The sequence below is a fragment of the Hemiscyllium ocellatum genome, chromosome 18 (assembly GCF_020745735.1).
Source record: "Hemiscyllium ocellatum isolate sHemOce1 chromosome 18, sHemOce1.pat.X.cur, whole genome shotgun sequence".
Classification (NCBI taxonomy): Eukaryota; Metazoa; Chordata; class Chondrichthyes; order Orectolobiformes; family Hemiscylliidae; genus Hemiscyllium; species Hemiscyllium ocellatum.
Window position 1 is genome coordinate 44,926,800 of NC_083418.1, and position 19,279 is coordinate 44,946,078.

Sequence of the window (19,279 nt, forward strand, 5' to 3'; positions counted from 1 at the left end):
AATTTTTGAAGTGTCACAATGCTGCCATTATTACATAGGGAAATAACCCAGAAAGCAGCACTACCCTCTTGGAGGAAATGTCATTTTTAAAATTAAAACTATTCAGGTTAGTGTCATGCAAAACGAAACATTTATCCTCTTCAAGGGTAAATTCTCATTATATTAAAAAGTACTTTGAAACCTTCTGTTTTCCAGAATTGTGCTTTTGCTTTCACACAGCTTTACTGACAAAAGGGATTTGCAAGCTTAAGGCAACACATATTGCCTCATCAAATTCCACTTTGATAGTTCTTTTATATTCCTGGAAATTGAGATCATAAATAAAAATTCAAATCAAGCTCTGGATAGTGAATAACTGCTTGTTACTTGCCCCATGAAACTCCATCCCATGCACAATGCATTAGTCAATGTTCTCACAAAAGGATTTCAAATTGTCCAAACACTCAACATGACCTTCTGTTCAAAATGTCTTTCTGGGGTTTGCAACAGGGGTTGTGCTGTTAACTCTTCAATGCATTTGTAGTTTTATCATGAGTATAATATCAGAAGAAGGGGACAGACGTGGGAGTAGTCTGTAGACAACCTAGCACTGGCTATAGGATAGGACAGAGAATGAATTAGGAGATGAGGGCATGTAAAAATCTTCAAGTACATTGGGAAAGTCAGATTGGCAGGGGTAGCCATGAGGAAGAATTCAGAGTGCGTTCAGGACAGTTTCCTGGAACAATGTGTAGTGGACCAAAAATACATCAGGCTATTTTGGATCTAGTGAGTGATATGTAATAAGGCAGATTTAATAAATGATGCCAGAAAAAAGATCCCAGAGAAAACAGGGACCATAGCATGGCAGAATTTAGCTTTTAGTTTGAGATGGAGAAACAACTGTACTAAACTTAAATAAGAGTAATTACAAAGGAATGAAATTAGAGTTGGCTAGACTGGGCTGGAAAAGGAGTTTACCAGAAAAAAGTTCCAAACAATGAAGAAATTTAAGAAAATTGTTCATCACTTTAAAAAGATAAGCTTGGAAGGAAGATTTTAGGAAGGGAATAAACTAACATGGTTCATCAAGGACGTTAAGAATTGTATAAAATTTAAAAAGTAAACATGGACATGGTAAAGATTAGTGGTAAGGCACAGGATTAGGAAATCATAAAAAGCCAAAAAATAAAGAGGGAGAAAATAAACTTCAGGTAAACTTGCAATTAACTCAAGATGGGCAACAAGAGTTTTTATTTAAATAGGAAAAGAGAGGCCAAAGGGAAAACCAACCTTGGAGAATGAGATAAAACAAAGATCTGCAGGTGCCAGAGTTGAAACAAACAAAAACAAATTTGAGGAATTTTGCAGGTTTGGCAGCATCACTAGAGAGAAAAGAGTTATTGTTTCACATCCAGGAACCCTCCTTCAGAACCTGAGAGAATGAAACTGGAGAAGTAACAATAGGGAACAAGGAAACAAACATTAAATTGACCACAATAGGTAAAGCTTTACGGAGAACCAACGCTTCTTACAATCATAGGAGAAAAGCATTTACTCAAAGATCCACCAATGGTAAGTTTGCAAAGAAACAGGGTGTAGTCAATGCCATGGAATGCCACCAGCCAGTTTTATAGAGAGGGTCACAGCTGCAGCACCGATGCAAAGAATCAATAGACCATGGCAGTTTGCACCCGGTTCTACAGTGATGGACAGAGGGGGCAAAATGAACTCTTCCTGGGGGTAAGGCAAACCTACTGGGAGATTGACTCCCTTGGTGACAGACATGCAGGATGAATTCAGGTACCCAGACGCTATGGTAAATGATAGGCGAACTAAATTCAAATTGGATACGCAAGTAGATACATCAAGGTTAATAAGTTTGCAAAAAATACCAAATCGGACGTGTAGCAGACAGTGAAAAAGGTGTCCTTTGGGTACAATGGGATCTTGATCAGATGGGTCAATGGGCCGAGGTGTGGCAGATGGGGTTTAGTTTAGATAAATGTGAGGTGCTGCATTTTGAAATGGCAAATCAGGGCAGGACTTATATACTTAATGGTAAGGTCCTGGGGAACTATTGCTGAATAAAGAGACCTTGGAGTACAGTTCATAGTTCCTTGAAAGTGAAGTTGCAGGTAGACAGGGCAAAGAAGGCATTTGGTATATTTGCCTTTATTGGTCAGTGCATTGAGTATAGGAATTGGGAGGTCATGTTGTGGCTATACAGGACATTGGTTTGGTTATTTTGAAATACTGTATGCAATTCTGGTCTCCCTGCTATAGGAAGGCTGTTGTGAAACTTGAAAGGATTCAGAAAGGACTTTCAAGGATGTAGGGTTGGATACTTTGAGCTATAGGAAGAGGCTGAATAGACTGGGGCTATTTTTCCTGGAGCGTAGAGGTTGAGGGGTGACTTTATATAGATTTAAAAGATTATTACAGACATGGATAGGGTAAATAGACAAAGTCTTTTCCCCAGATGAGGGAGTCCAAAACTAGAGGACATAGGTTTAAGGTGAGAGAGGAAAGATTTAAAAGAACATAAGAACCAGGAGGAGGGGTGGACCATTTGGCCTTTTGGGTCTGCTCCCCCCATTCACTAAGATAGTAGCTGATCTTTCTGTGGCCTCAGCTCCGCCTACCCACATTCTCACTCTAACCCTTAATTCCTTTACTGTTCAAAAAATTCTCTTAGCTTTAAAAGCATTTACTGAGGAGGCCTCAACTACTTCACTGGGCAGAGAATTCCATAGGTTCACAACCCTCTGGATGAACAATTTCCCTCTCAATTCAATCCTAAATCTGCTCCCTCTAATTTTGAGGCTATGCCTTCTTGTCCTAGTTTCACCCATCAGTGGAAACATCCTCTCTACTTAAAGCTTATCTATTCTTCTCATAATTTTATATGTTTCTGTAAGATTCCCCCCTCATTCTTCTAAATTCCAATGAATATAATCCCAGTCTACTCAGTCTCTCCTCATAAGTTAAACCCCTCAACTCCTGAATCAACCTAGTGAACCTCCGCTACACCCCCTCCAGTGCCAGTACATCCTTTCTCAAGTAAAGAGACTAAAACTGCACACAGTACTCCAGGTGTAACCTCAACAGCATCCTGTGCAGGTGCAACATAACTTCCCTGCTTTTAAACTCAATTCCTTTAGCAATGAAGGATAAAACTGCATTTGACTTAATTACTCATTGCACCTTCAAACCAACCTACTGTGATTCATGCACACGGATAACCAGGTCCCTCTGCAGAGCAGCATGCTACATTTTTTTTTACAATTCAAGTAATAGACCTTTTTACTGTTATTCCTACCAAAATTGATGATGTCACATTATATTGAACTCCTTTTGTCAGACTTCTACCAACTCTGAAATTGTCCCTTTGCAAAGTTTCACATTCCTCTGCACACTTTGCTCGATCTTTGTGTCATTCGCAAACTTTGACACACTACACGTGGTCCACAACTCTAAATCGTCTATGTAAATTGTGAATAAGTGCAGTGTCAACACTGACCCTAGAGGTACACTGGACCAGGCCAGACTGCTCAAAACATTTCAAAAAAGTAGCCCAGACCCTAACTTTGCTATTGATTTCAGCAAGCGTACAGTGGATATAGCAGGAGAGAATAAGCTGGTCAGACTTAGTTTTAAACAAAAATAGAATTTATTTACAAGAATACTGAATGAAACACAAAGAACAGAAAAAAAGAACACGAAATAGCTTATCCTATCTGAACATGACAGGCTATCCCAACTTAATGATGCTGTGCCAAACTACTTGCAAAAATCCCAATATCCCTTAGCACAAAAGGAAAAAAAAAGTCTTACAGGCTTTGAAGACAAATGGAGAGAGTCAGCTCCTCACACAGATGCCAGTTGAACTCAACTGACTAATCTAAATGAAGACTAGCTACACAGCTAGCTAGCCAATCCCTTTTGATTATAGATTTTTTTAAAGACTTGAACGCCTACTGTTGGAGGCAATATGTGGTAGGTGTAAGCAAAAAGGGCCTTATTAAACCATTCAAACCCAGTCTAGTTCGAGCCTAGCCAATTACCACTCCCACCCCACCTCTCTGGGAAAAAAAATATCAAGGGCACAGTCACCTTGAGAAAGGACAAGCTTAACCACAATACCACTAGTCACTGCCAACCAGAAAAGGGCACATTTAACTACACTCTTTGCTTCCTATTGGTTAACCAATTCTCTATCCATGCTAACACATTGCCTGTAATACCTTGTATCTGTATCTTATGCATCAGTTTTTTGCAGCACCTCATTGTAAGCTTTTTGGAAATCTAGATCCATCACAGCTACTGAGTTTCCGTTGTCCATTATGCTTATATCTTCACAGAATTCCAGCAGATAAGTTAAGCATTACCTACCCTTCATGAACCCATGCTGCTTCTGCCAAACAGGACAATTTCTATCTAGATTCCTTGCTATTTCTCCTTGGTAATAGACTCAAGCATTTTCCCCATGGAGAGGTTAAGCTAATGAGTCTATAATTCCCCTTTCATCTACCTCATTTTAAACAGTAGCATCACAAAGGGATCTAAAGGTGTAATGTTTTCCAGAGGGTGGTGCATAAATGAAGCGAGCTACCAGAGAAAGTGATGGAGGCTAGTACAATTACATTTAAACACATCTAGATGGGTAGATGAATAGGAAGGGTTGAGAGGAATATAGGCCAAATGCTGGCAAATTGGTCTAAGTTTATTTAGGATATCAGGACAGCATGGACGAGTTGGATCGAAGGGTACTTTTCCATGTTGTGCAACTCTATGACTAATTCTTTTAAGCCATGGTTACAACAGAAAAAAAAAGCTTAAATTCTGAAGGGTCACTAGACCAGAAACATAAACTGATTTCTCTTTATCCGATGGTGGTAGACCTGAGTTTTTCTAACATCTGCAGTTTTTTTTAAAAAAGAAAGTTTAACATCCTTTCAACCTTGTGGCACTGGTGATACTAAAGGTTTAGGGAAAAGAACATGTGCATGCTCTACCTCACAGTTCAGAGATAATTATTCCACATTAATGTTTATTAACTAGAGCATGCAATGTTTTTAACAGGAGCTAAATCCAACTCAAAAGCACTAGGAATCTCTTTAGAAGACATACTAGCTCCAGAATTGCAAAAATGGGAGTTCAGTCCATTTTCCCTCAAATGGGAAGGATGCAGATGGTACCAACTAGCCACCAGAGGGCATTCAGGACTGCACTTCATTCTCAGTACAGTTAGTTCTGGTATAATGTGATAGCTACATTCTTACGAGATAGTGTTAAAATTGCACAAGTTATGCCATTCAAACTAATGGGACCAGAACCACATTATAGCCAATATAGGTAAGGAAAGTTAGTGTTCTACAAATAATGGTTGAAATTCTTCATTCGTGTTAAAGCAGAACTGAATTTATGGTCAAGGTTCATCACTTTCAAGCTGCTGGTAAAATGCATTCCCAAGAGAAAAAAAAATGTGCTTAGCTTCAAACTACATCATGCCCACCTTGACAATTCTGAGCTCAAAAGCTGCAGTCAGAACAGATCATAGAGCAGCAAGACCTGGTTAATTGGTCCACAGCTGTAAAAGTCTAACTAGCTGAAGGCAGTGGCAACACAGCTCAACTTTCAGCAATTGGTCCTTAGAGGTTGTGATGTTTACTTGTATATTTACTGGGTAGCAAGCATATGCTCTTCGAGTAAAAAGTGAGGTCTGCAGATGCTGGAGATCACAGCTGCAAGTGTGTTGCTGGTCAAAGCACAGCAGGCCAGGCAGCATCTCAGGAATAGAGAATTCGACGTTTCGAGCATAAGCCCTTCATCAGGAATAAGAGGTTGACATTAATTCTTTATCGATAGTTAAAGAGTCCTGATATTGAAGAACATATCATGAACAGAGGCAGCTACCAAACTACTTGCACAGTAAAACACCAACTTCCTTAGGCACTTGTACTACTCTATGCAGCAGTTTAGCTTCATATTACTCTCAGCACTAAATAAAAAAAAGGTTATCAGGTGCATGACGACCATTGTGGACACATTAGCTCTAATCCCATTTCTCACCTTGAAAACAGCCTTGCATGCTGTTATGGGTCCAGGTGTTCATCCAATACTAAATGTTGTGGTGGTTCCTATCTCTACTATACCCACTCTTGGGTGTTTTCCCTTAAAAAAATGCTCTCAAACCATTGCCCCTTAAAGTACACCCCTGGTTATTGATCTCTGGTCAGGTGATTTCTCAAATGAGAGACATAAGGTAGAGACAAAATTGAGAATGAGGACCAGCTGACTAAAATCGTGAACAAATGGATTAGTTGCTGGAATGCACTATGTAAAGGTTACTAACTACATAACTTGCCACGGTCCCAATAAGTTAGACCATTGTCTACTATTGAACAAAAGCAATAAGCAATTGTTCTAACTATATAGTGCACCACAATTCTATGGACAAGATCCATTGTATAAGGGAACCTTTTACAGAATAATTTCCACAAGAAGGAGACAATATGAATCTCAAATTCAGTTTATCATGAACTGATCTGACATATGCAGAGACAAACCATTGACCAGTATGGCAGGAGACAAGAGGAACAATGGGCAAGCACTAATTGGCATCATTTGACAATTAAAAGCATTGTGAACATAGCATAAAATGCCACAAACCTTGCCAATCACATTAACATTGCAGTCTGCTTCCAAAACAATGTACACAAACGTGAAGTCAACTACATTAGACACAAGATCTGGATACTTTTAAATGGTATTAAGTTGGAAACAGGGAATTAAGGAGTATTCAAAGTTTCTCCATGTGTTAGGCTAATGAAAGACTGGTCTTTACATCTGGAAGTAAAAAGTAATAGCTCTCATCCCCATGAACAGCAACTGTTATCAGGTTACACCACCTCATCAGTAAGCCCACTAAAAATCAGAAGAGTTACTGTTGGCAAGTTGCTGCAGTACACCTGGTCAGTGCATACAAGGTGTTGATAAGTGGACTAAATGCTCAGTGGGATGGGTTTCCAGTTAGGCTGGCTACTTTCTCCTGAATGTCAAAAGTTAAATATCAACACCAGGTTACAGTCCAACAGGCTTATTTGAAAGCACTAACTTTCAGAGTGCTGCTCCTTCATCAGGAGATTGCATCCTGGATTGTCAATGTGGCTCTCAACCAAAATTCCCCACACACTTCTGCCATGGCCAGGTCAGGCTTGTTCTGAGTCAGTGCCTAACCAGATTCTGTCCACAAAAGAATTCATGTGACTGGTAGTCATTTCATGCCATTCTCCCTTCTGAATGCTGTGATGGGACTGGGAGAAGAGGGAGGGAAAGAAAACACAAGATTTCAATCCCTTTAAAATGCAAAAGTGAAGTAGCTGGACTCTGAATAAGACATTTAGCTGGCATTTGGGCTATTAAATACCATGTAACTGAAGACAAATGACCCACAGTTGGCGGAGGACAGGTGTAGCATCCTGTCAATTGCACCAATTGTTGGAGAGATCTTTGTCGTGAATCCTGTGTTCAGTAGCACAAATGGATCTTTAGAGCTCCTTAGCAATGCAGTGTGGAAGAAATTTCTGGAGAAGTCCAAAGACAGTTCCAATTATATTTATACACTGTCACAATAGCCATATTAATCTAGATCAAAGACAAGAATAAAAATTTCCTTTCAACAAGCATTGACCTATGTCCTTGCTGCAATGTCTGTTAGAATTCTTCATGACTACTCAAAGTAATCATGTAACAATGCAACACAATGTACATTATGGCTGACTGTGGTTTGGTCTTTGGACTAAGTCATATTTTCCTACACAGGAAGGAATAAAATCTTATGCTGCAGATAACCTTTATTCCCAAGTGCTGACTGTTCCCCAAGAACTGGAGTTGGGCCGAAATACATGAGTTTGCACTATTGAATACATTATCTGGAAACATGCTAATTTCTGCATAAATAGGTCTCCTAGTTTTTTTTTAAAAATGTATATTTCACTGCCATACTAAGAAAATTCTTTTCTTCCACCCCAACCCCATGATTCTCATCTTCCTTAATAAAAAGTCCTACATCTGATCTTGAAGAAAGGTCATTAGAAGCAAATCATAGAACACTATAAAAAGGAATAAATATTTTGGTGTTAGATCACAGTTCAGGCATGATCTCATTGAACCTGCAGTGTTGGTCAACAATCCATTCTGAACAGTGTTCCAACTGCACAAGTTTCCAATTGACCACTTACTAGATGCACCCAGTCACCAAACAGTGAAATCAAAAATTAATACAATGGACAACTTAAAAGCATTGATAATTTGAATAAGGCTCTTTATTTGAATATATTCTATATAACCTAAAATTGATTATTGCACATTTACAAGCCTTAAGTGGCACTTCAAGTGTGTAATATTCTGCTGGGGAATCAGGTCAGATTTGACATATGTTGAAATTCATTCCAGCTTTTCCATGGAGGTGGTGTTCTCAAAACTCATCACAGCCTGATTCACTCATGTCCAATATAGTGGCATCTGGAACATAATGTTAATCTGGGTGTTAATTTAGATAACATTAAACGTAAGCAAAACTAAACAGATTCATTGTTAATGCTGATCCTACAGAGAGACAGTTATCAGGAATGTTTCTGCAAAATATCTACATAACCAGATAGCATTACAAGTTTGAAAAATCTACTTATTCAATATCTCAACTTCTTCAGCAACTTTAAGTGACAGTTATTATTGCTGTTAAGGTATTTCATAAACTGCATAATCTTAATGCAAGGATTACAGTGATCAATAAAGGCAGCATATTAAATTCAGATGACAGTTAGCTAGGAAAATTAAAGAGTGCAACCTCAGCGCCAGGGACCCAGGTTAGATTTTAGCCTTGGGTGACCATCTGTGTGGAGTTTGCACATTGTCTGCATGGGTTTCCTCCCACAGTCCAAAGATGTGGAAGTCAGGTGGATTGGCCATGCTAAATTGCCCATAGTGTTAGGTGCATTAGAGGGAAATGGGTCTTGATGAGTTGCACTGTGGAGGGTCTGTGTGGAACCTAATCTAATAGGAGTGCAGAGTTGACTAAATTGGAAAAAAGTGACATAGTAGTATAATGTGGGAAAGTGTAAAGCTATTAATTTTTATTCTCCCTGCCAAATTACTTGTGGAAAATGACTGTAGAACTCAGGTGCTGACATTTGAGTGTTCTAGCCCATAACAATGACATGGGCATGTATTGTTAACCTTGTGTGCTTGCTATACAATACTTTATTAAGAAAGCTGGCACATAAGACCACAATGAAGGATATATACACATCAATTCATAACTGACTAAAATAGATACTTAGCAGCCGACCCTATGAGGCTAGGTTAGGCAGGCTGAACTCATTGCTACTAACTTAGTAAGAGGTATCCCGAGTGAAGTCAAGTCTGTTCAGGTGAACTTGGAATGGGTGCCTCCATGAAGGAGTCAGAGACAGTTCAGGAAGGAGTGAGGGAGTTTTTTAAAAAAAAAATGCCAGGTGTTGCTCAACTCTAATCTGGTGTCCATTGGGAAGCAGGGTCACCTTTTACTTATTAAGAGTCTTGTCTTTTTCTTAAAGTGAGGTTATTAAGTGGGAAAATGGAGTAATTCAAGTAGTAATGCTGAAGGAGTAATTATCTTGCCCTATGAATTTGCATCTGTGACAGACATTCATGCAATGCATCACATTAACTATTTGCTTCATCCTCATCCCAGGGTAATCAGTCACTTTTAAAGGAATCTCATCACAGTCATTAAGATGACCATGAGTATAAAACATTTTAACCCTGGACTAGATAACGTCAGTATCGAGAATGCTTGACTATGTAATGTACATTTCTGGATAAGCATCTAAGTAGATTAGACTTCAGAGGCTTAGAAATAAAAATCAGTACAGCAGTCCCTGCAGAAATCTGCAACACCACCAGCAGATCCCAAATAACTAACATGTAAGCAATGCAAAGTAATCATGGCATGAAATAACTATAGAATGAAAACTGACACCTTGAATTGTGCTTACCTGGTGAAAATACAGCAGCGCCTCCTCTTTAAAAGATTTGCCAGGAGGAAAGGAAGCACAGGTCCACTCCAGAAAATGTCAAACTTAGTCTTGAAAGCAAAGTTAACAATGCTCACCACCTGCAGTGGTTGATATGGTTTCATGGATTACTTGTGAACCCAGAACAGGTTAGTGCGGACAAGAGTTTTGTGCACATTGCTGGCTTGGGATTTCTTCTCCTTGCATTTTCATGTTTCAGTTGGGCGCACCAGGTGAGTTTCTCCCAGAACCCAGTAATATCTACAAATAAGCAGGTCACAATAGATTAATGATTACAACAACTTTTGAATTAAAGTCATATTCTGCAGAAACAATTCAGAGACCATTATATACAATTAACTCATGATAAATTGAATGCTGCAAAAAAATAAGATGGCTTACTGTTGCCCATAAGTATTTTCAGAGATCATGTATCAGCCTTGTACAGCCAAAAGTAAAAATCAGGGATGTGAAAGAGACCAGGGCTGGAGTCAGAATTGCCGCTCCCTCAGTATTCAAACACTTCAGAACAGATGGATACAAAGTTGGCTTTACAGGTAGGTGTGTGGTGGAGCATTATTTTTCAGACTGGAGGCCTGTGAAAAGCAGTGTACTATGTCCACTTGCGTGTAATTTATATTAGGAATTTAGATGAGAATACAGAAGACATGGTTAGTAAGTTTGTCGATGACACCACAAGTTGGTATTTAGATTACAAGAGATTTTTATCAATGTATCAGTGGGCTGAGGGGCAGATGGAGTTTAATTTGAATAAATGAGGGGGATTGCATTTTTGGTAAAAAAAACAAGGACAGGACGCAAACAATTAAGTGTTAGGTCCCAGAGTAGTGTTTACAACAGATACTAGGAGTTTGGGTGCTTAATGCTTCAAAATTTAGGTCACAGGTAGACAGTGAGTGCTATGGCAATGTTTAACATACTTATCTTGATTGCTCAAACATTTCAGAGAAGTTGGAGTATCATATTGAGGTTCAAGACTTTGACAAGGCCTTTGCTTGAGTACTGTGTCCAGATCTGGTTGCCCTGCTATAGGAGGGTTATTAAATTGGTGGTGGTTCAGGAAAGGTTTACAAGGATGTTTGCCAGGAAGAGAGCCTGAGTGACAAGGATAGGCCAGGACTTCCTCCCTTCAGCGTTCTAATGAAGTTCAATAAGCTATCACAAGGAACACCACCGTTCATTTTCGTACTCAACTACCAGTTCTTTGCCTACTTCTTTCTCAAGCTGTTACTCAAGCATAGATTGCACACTTGGTTTGCATAACAGATCTAAACTTCCAAGCTAATTGCCAGGAACCTCCCAATACAGAAGATCAGATGGAAACCGAAAGTTGCAACTGGGTGAGCAATACAGTACTCAGCACATGGATCAAACGTAGATTTGTTTTATTACAAAACAAGCCTTAAACTTTTCAGTTGAAACAGCATTAGGACAGGAGATTATCAAAAGTTAGAGACAGACAACAGCAAGATTCAAAATGGCATTTGTTACTTTTCCCATTTAAGGAACCTATTACTCAATAGATTTCTAAATTAAATTTAGAAAATTGATGTTGGAGTCAGGTGTACAGCATGGAAACAGACCCTTTGGTCCAACCCATCCATGCCAATCAGATATCCCAGCCCAATCTAGTCTCACCTGCCAGCACCCAGCCCATATCCCTCCAAACTCTTCCTATTCATATACCCATCCAAATGCCTCAAATGTTGCAATTGTACCAGCATCCACCACTTCCTCTGGCAGCAATTGTACCACCCTCTGCTTGAAACATTTGCCCCTTAGGTCTTATCTTGCCCCTCTCACCCTAAACCTATGCCCTCTAGTTCTGGACTCCCCAGCCCCAGGGAAAAGACTGCCTATTTATCCTATCCATGCCCCTCAAATTTTGTAAACCTCTATAAAAAGGTCACCCCTCAGCCTACGACACAGGGAAAACAGCTCCAGTCTGTAGCCTCTCCCTGTAGCTCAAATCCTCCAAACCTGGCAACATCCTTGTTAATCTTTTCTGAACCTTATTCCAACAGTGGCCTAACCAATGTCCTGTACAGCCACAGCATGACCTCCCAATAGCTTATGCCCGAAAAGTCAAATTTCCTGTTCCTTGGATGCTGCCTGACCTGCTGCACTTTTCCAGCAACACATTTTCAGCTCTGATCTCCAGCATCTGCAGACCTCACTTTCTCCTCCCAACTCCTGTACTCAATGCTCTGACCAATAAAGGAAAACATACCAAATGCCTTCTTCACTATCCTATCTACCTGCGGCTCCACTTTCAAGGAGTGATGAACCTGCACTCCAAGGTCTTTGTTCAGCAACACACCTGAGGACCTTACCATTAAGTGTACAAGTCCTAAGATTTGCTTTCCCAAAATGCAGCAATTATCTGAATTAAACTCCATCTGCCACTTCTCAGCCTATTGTCCAGATCCTTTTGTAATCTGAGGTAACCCTCTTCGCTGTCCACACCTCCAATTTTGGTGTCATCTGCAAACTTACTAACTATACCTCTTATGCTCATATCCAAATCATTAATTTAAATGACAAAAAGTAGAGGATCCAGCACCGATCCTTGTGGCACTCCACTGGTCACATTTGATGAAATCCTGAGCAGTAATCAGCAATGCCTTAAGGCAGTCTCATCACAGAAGGCTATGAAGACCATCGTGAGTTAAACATCATATTCTGCTCAGTAAATCATTAATCTCAGATCTTTCTGGTTTTATAAAGCGAGTGCACGTGGCTGTTAGTGTCGAGTAAAGCAGGAGATTATAGAGAATTATCAATCTGTTAAAGCGGGAGGTTAAAGAGTAAACCATCAGAAAGCTCCAGCGGGCTGTCAGAGACCTACCGCCCACTCGCTCCAGACTCGGCTCACCCTCCAGCCAGAGCCCCGGCTCCGCCAGCTCCACATTTCACCCGGGACCTGAAAACGGGGCTTCAAAGAGACAAAAGTTTAACCGGTGCGACCGAGATCCGGGAGGGAGCCCTCTGGGCCCGGGGGGGGGGGGGGGTGGGATTGAGCCGGGCGGGGCCTTTCCCAGGAGATCACCGCCATGTGAAGCCGAATCCCCGCCGCTACCCCCAACAGCTCCTTCCAGAACCTTCCCCAGAGAAAGACAGAGGCCGATATCTACTTCCGGAGCACTATTTATTGCCAGGGCGACCGGAAATCGCGGGCACGTGACCCCCTCCGCCCCGCCCCTTCCCCCGGTGTCGGTGCCATGGCCTCGACCGGACACAAAGTGGCTTTGGTTTCCTGTGTCGTGCTCTGCTCCTCAGTGATCTTCTCCAAACTCTTCATTCCCCGAGGGACCAGAGACAAGGCTCCACCACCGGAGGGTAAGGATGGGGATCCCTCTTCTCTCCCCCCCCCTCTTCTCTCCCCCCCCACTCACCCCTCTTCTCTCTCTCTCCCCCCCCACTCACCCCTCTTCTCTCTCTCTCCCCCCCACTCACCCCTCTTCTCTCTCCCCCCCCACTCACCCCTCTTCTCCCCCCCCCACTCACCCCTCTTCTCTCTCTCCCCCCCACTCACCCCTCTTCTCTCTCCCCCCCACTCACCCCTCTTCTCCTCATGCTCCTGCCCCCTACACTCACCCGCCCACTCAGTCACATCCCCCTCCTTCTCACTCACTCACTCACTGACCTCCTCCCCCACCATTTGATACCTTCTTCCCCCCCACTTGCTCACTGACCCCCTCTCATCTCCACCCCACTCTACTCTCCCTACTGACACCCCCCCCGCCACCCTACTTAGTTATCCTCTCTCGCCTGCTGGTCACAAACACCCTCTCAATACTCATACCGCCTTTCAATACTCCTTTCCCCATTCCTCCTACTGTTCATTCCAGCCCGGCCATGTATTCTTCACAACACGATACACTTATCATCATTATTTTCATTGTTATGCTTCTGTTCAATAAAATTTATTTTTGCAACCTTCATGTATCATGTATGATTTCATCCAAGTTTCTACATATTTCTGCCCATGCCTGTGGTTTGACAATTTGTTTTTCCCATCTGCTGAAGCATGCATTGCTGGGTCGTAAAGTAACTTGACCACTTGTTCAGATAGTTTAGTTGGAAATGTTTTCTGTGAAATTGGTTCTGTAATTGGTGTTCCATGGGTTGTTTATATAATCCAGCAAATGATGTTGAGTTTAGATCAACTATAGTTCAGTTTGAACTGGGTAATTTATAGGGAGCAAAAGGCTTATTTCTATCCTATATGTTGTCAGTTTTTCAGTATTTTGACACAAAACAGCTCAGGCTCGAAATGAATGTTATCTCTAATTCTAGTCATGCAAAACTGATCCTTGGCACTATTTTCAGTTGCTATCCACTGGTGATAGCAGCATATGTGTTGTTTTCACCAGAACCATAGCATGTTTAAGTAGTGATTTTCAGAGTAAAAGTACACCCTGATGTAATCTAGAGGGAAGCGTTGGAAATGAATGAGTTAGAGACAGGGCAAAATAATGAGGAGGAGTTTAGGGAGTGTTTTACTGAGGCTGAAAGCGAAGAGAAATATAGTGCCCAAAGAGGTTTTGGAATTATAATAGGGCGATGCTATGAAAAACCTAGGAGACGATAGTTTAAATCCTGGAATCTCATGCTGAACAAAGGATTTTTACAAAATACGTTCATGGGACACGGGTGTCACTGGTTAGGGTAATATTAATTGCTCTTATTTATTTTCTCAAGGGCAATGTGGGCTCCTTGAAAAATGATAGTCATATCGTCAATGTTGAGAAGAGTGGGTTGGAGAACAGTATAAAGCTAGTTGTTTTGAAAAAACAATAGTTTGTGCTAGGTGCACCAATAATTACTGATTACACGTCTGCCAGAATAATTAGATATCCATCATAAGTAGTGCCATGGGTGTGCATGATGGGATCTAAAAGGCAACATATCCATCAATAAAAAAAACAAGAGGCCATTGCTGTTACAGTGAACTTTTGATGAGGTAAGTGAGAGTCAGCTACCAAGTTTTTTGGGAGAATGCCTTTTCAGTGACAGCAATCGACACCGTAGAAAGCTGGTCTGTCATTGTAAAGCTAGATGTCTAACCCAGAACAAAGGGACTTGTCAAAGTTGTAGACGTGTTCACTGTGGGTAAAGTGATAATCCAATGTTGCCTGAACTCATCAAGCAAATGAAATAGATACTCCTGTACATATCCATGAACTTTAATCTCTTGTTAAAGGGAGGTATCAGCACCTCAGGACTTGAAAGATACAAAGATTGTGACCCTGAACAAGAGTAAGAGCAACAGTTACAGTGACTGTTGAGACATTTCACTGTTGAGCATCATGAGAACTATGTTCCTCCATTCTTGCTATCACACTGCAACTTCTGGTCAGATGCATCTATTCCAAATCCCAGTTTCCCAGAACAGGAAGATTCATGATGTGAACATTTCAGCCCCAGCAGTGCACGAGAAATACTTTGAACAAGGAGACCACTGCACTTTGCCTTCTTTGATCTCTCCAAGGCATACAAGCATGTGAGCAGGGCAGCTAATTTTAACCCTCTGAGGAAACCTAATCGCCTGTCATAGCTGCTTGGCGTGACCACCTCCTTCCATTACAACAGACTGTAATGTCAGGTCTGATGGGGCAACATCAGAATCCTTTGATATCTTCAGCAGGGTCAACCAGGTTGTTTCTGGCAATAAAAATGTGGTTCTCTGCCTACAAGACATTTGCTGAGACTGTCTACTTTCATACTAGAGCCTTTGCTAGCCTGGGCTCGAAGACAAAATCCACCAAACCGTCATTCAGAGAATTGCCGTATGTTGATGATGCTGCACAAACATTCCATACTGAGGGACACGTGCAGTGACAAACAGATTCTCTTGTGCCTGCAAAGGCTTTGGTGTGACCATCATCTGGAAGAAGTGGAACTTTTGTGGCAGAAGCTGAAAAAAATGGCTTTTGTATTCCTGTAGGCAAGTTTAAAAGATAAGTCAACAGATGATCAGTAGGGAATGTTTAAATCATTTTTTTAATGTGATACATGACCAATTTATATTTCCAAAGAGGCCAGAACTCTACTTATGAAAAATAACTGAAGACCTGGGAGGCATCAGAAAATTCAAATACATAGTATAGCAAAATGTAAAAAATAACCTGGATCCTGGATAATGAGATAGTAAAACAGCGCAGCTGACAAAACCGATTTGATTGGGAAAAAAACTTGCAAGGTGTAACAAAGTCACCATTTTCTACAATTGTATTAGCATAAAGTGCGGTCAGGAATAATATAAGCCCCTTGAAAACTGGTAGTGATAATGTGAGTGAAAATCAAGAAATGACAGATATGCAGAATAATTACTATGCATCAGTATTTATGATGGTTTGCTCTATCAGTCCAAATTTCCAAGGAAACTAATGTTGAAAGGGGATTAGGGATCTGCCAAATGGAGAAGCAAAGTGCTGAGCTCAGTCATTGATTGAGGGGACAGGATGATGAATGGAGCTTAGTCCGTGATCTTAGAAACTAGAACATAAGAGCAAGAATAAGCCCTTTTGAGCTGGTCCACAATTCCATGTATTCATGGCTGATTGTCGAATCAGTACCCTGTTCCTGCTTTCTACGCATTCACTTTGATACCTTCAGCTCTAAGAACTACATGTAACTCCTCCTTAAAAACATTTGATGCTTTGGCCTCAGTGGCTTTCTGTAGCAGAGAATTCACAGGCATGCCATTCTTTTGGTGAAAAGATTTCTCCTCATCTTGATCCGAAATGGCCTACATCATATCCTCAGAAGTTCACCTGACGAAAGGGCAGCATTCCGAAAGCATGTGTTTCTTAATAAACCCATTGGATTATGAACCTGGGGTCGTATGATGTTTGACCTTGTCCACAACAGTCCAACACTGGCACCTCCACATCCTGGACTCTGGCCATTGAGAGCATCCTTCCAGCATTTACCCTGTCCAGTCCTGATAGAATGTCATAGGTTTTTGTGAGGTACATTTCCTCGGATAAGGAGACTGAAACTGCTCTCAACAAGCAGGTATTGTTTTACCAAGACCCTGTACAATTGCAATAAAAATCCCTGCTGCTGTCCTTAATCCTCCCACTCATAAGGCCAATTTTTTTTTTGTCTTCTCCACCACGTGCTGCACCGGCATGTTTACTTCCAGGTACTGGTGTATGATGACACTCTGGTCTCATTGGATCTCCCCTATTTCCATTCAGATAATTTATCTTCCGTTTTTGCTACCAATTTAGATAATTTCACATTAATACACATTAGAATTCAGCTGGCTGCTTAATTTGTCCAAATCATGCTGAAGCATTTCTGTATCCTCCATATAACTCCTCCTCCCACCCAGCTTTATGTGTCTGCTAACTTGGAGACATCCCTGCAGTAAAATACTGATCACACCCACGTTCTGAAAAAAGCCCATTAATTCCTATTCTTTATTTCCTGTCTGCCAAACCAGTACTCTAACCATGATAGTACACTACTTCAATCCCATGCACTTTAATTTTGCAAATTGTCTTACGCGAGTTTTATCAAAAGCCTTGTGAAAGTCCAAGTAAACAAATTCCACTGGCTTTCCCTTATCAACTCTACAGCCTCAAAATGTTCCAATAGATATTCCCTTTCAAAAATCCATAATGACTTCAATCCTGTCATTGTTTTCCAAGTGCTGTGATAATCGATCTTTTATGATATCTAGTACTTTCCCCACTACCAATGTCAGGCAAACCAGTCTAAATTTCCCTGTTTTCTCTCCTTTTTTTTAAAATAGTGGGGTTATGTTAACAACCCTCCAATCCATAAGAACTGTCCCTGACTCCATAGAATCTTGAAACATGACCATCAATGCATCCACTATTTGTAGGAACACTTCCTTATATCCTCTGGGATGTAGATTGTTAGACCATGTGGATATATATGCCTTTAATCCCATCGATTTCTCCAACCCGACTACCTGACCAATACTGATTTCGTTCAGTTGCTCCTTCTCAGTAGACTGTGTGTTCCCCAGTATTTTGGGATCTTATTGAATGGTAGAGTGGACATGAGGTCCTAAATGGCCGCCTTCTATTTCAAGAATCCTTATAACAGTAATGAAGAACATAACTCTCCTAAATACTGACAAACTCCCCAGATCTATTTCAGAATTTAAGAGGAAGTAAATGAAAGCATTTTAACGTGTCCTTTAATCCTCCAAAGTTCTCCTGAAATAAAATGAATCCTACAGATTGAAAAATTGTGTATCCATCTCACTATTTAAGAATAGGGAAGAAGAGAAACCAAGATACCTTAGCTTAACATCTGTTATTGGGAAATTACTCCATGTCCTTGTTCACTGTCCCCTGATTCAAGCTGCTATCTACATGGGGTCCCTAGTTTCTGCCATGTGTTATTGTGTGACTGGGCAGATCGATTCTTGACCTGCAGATCTTGGGCTCAGACGTTTCATGAGGTAATGTTACAAAAGCGTCTATTTTTGAGATTTGAGGAAATAATGAATTAATTTGAAAATCTGTGGACACCTGGTTTGTTTCTATTTTAAAGGGTCATTGACGGTCTTTTAGGACCCAGGAACATTTTAAAGAAAGGATTTCTCAGAAAGAAAAAACACAGTTTCAGCTTGTTATGGTCCAGGTGTAAGTGGATATTCCTGGAGTGATGCAACTGGCCCAGCCACTTAGTTTTAAACAAAACAGAATTTCTTTGCAAAATTACACAAACAAAACAGAACAGAATGTAGAATAACAACGTATCCGAAAACCCAACAGACCATCCCAAGTTCATGATGCTGTTCCAAATTCCTGCAACAATCTCTATAAACACCTCAAAACAAAACAGGTAAAATCAAACACAGAGAGCGAGAGAGATGTCAGAGAGGGTCAGCATGGAACATCTTCTTCCATGGAGCTGTTTCTTGGACCAGCAGCATCAAACCTGACTGCTTGCCAAACCAAACCAAGTCAGAGAAAAAAGGAGGTAAAAACATTGACTGCAGATGCTGGAAACCAGATTCTGGATCAGTGGTGCTAGAAGAGCACAGCAGTTCAGGCAGCATCCAAAGTGCAGCGAGATCAACGTTTCAGGCAAAAGCCCTTTATTAGGAATAAAGGCAGTGAGCCTGAAGCGTGGAGAGATAAGCTAGAGGAGGGTGTGGGTGGGGAGAAAGTAGCTGAGCTGTGAGAACTTTCATTGTACAACTGTTTTTTTTAAACTTGAAAGGC

The 19,279-nt window shown here is 40.9% G+C and overlaps 1 long non-coding RNA gene and 1 other non-coding gene across 2 annotated transcripts; both read right to left on the reverse strand.

The window, feature by feature from the left end:
* Nucleotides 1-8,291: 8,291 nt before the first annotated feature.
* On the reverse strand, nt 8,292-13,184 carry LOC132824206 (uncharacterized). The gene is made up of 3 exons (XR_009645646.1): nt 12,910-13,184; nt 10,023-10,301; nt 8,292-8,508 (listed from the first exon to the last, which is right to left on the reverse strand). It is a non-coding gene; the product is annotated as an uncharacterized LOC132824206 (long non-coding RNA).
* LOC132824557 (small nucleolar RNA SNORD35) lies at nt 12,666-12,745 on the reverse strand. The gene has a single exon (XR_009645678.1). It is a non-coding gene; the product is annotated as a small nucleolar RNA SNORD35 (small nucleolar RNA).
* Nucleotides 13,185-19,279: the final 6,095 nt, after the last annotated feature.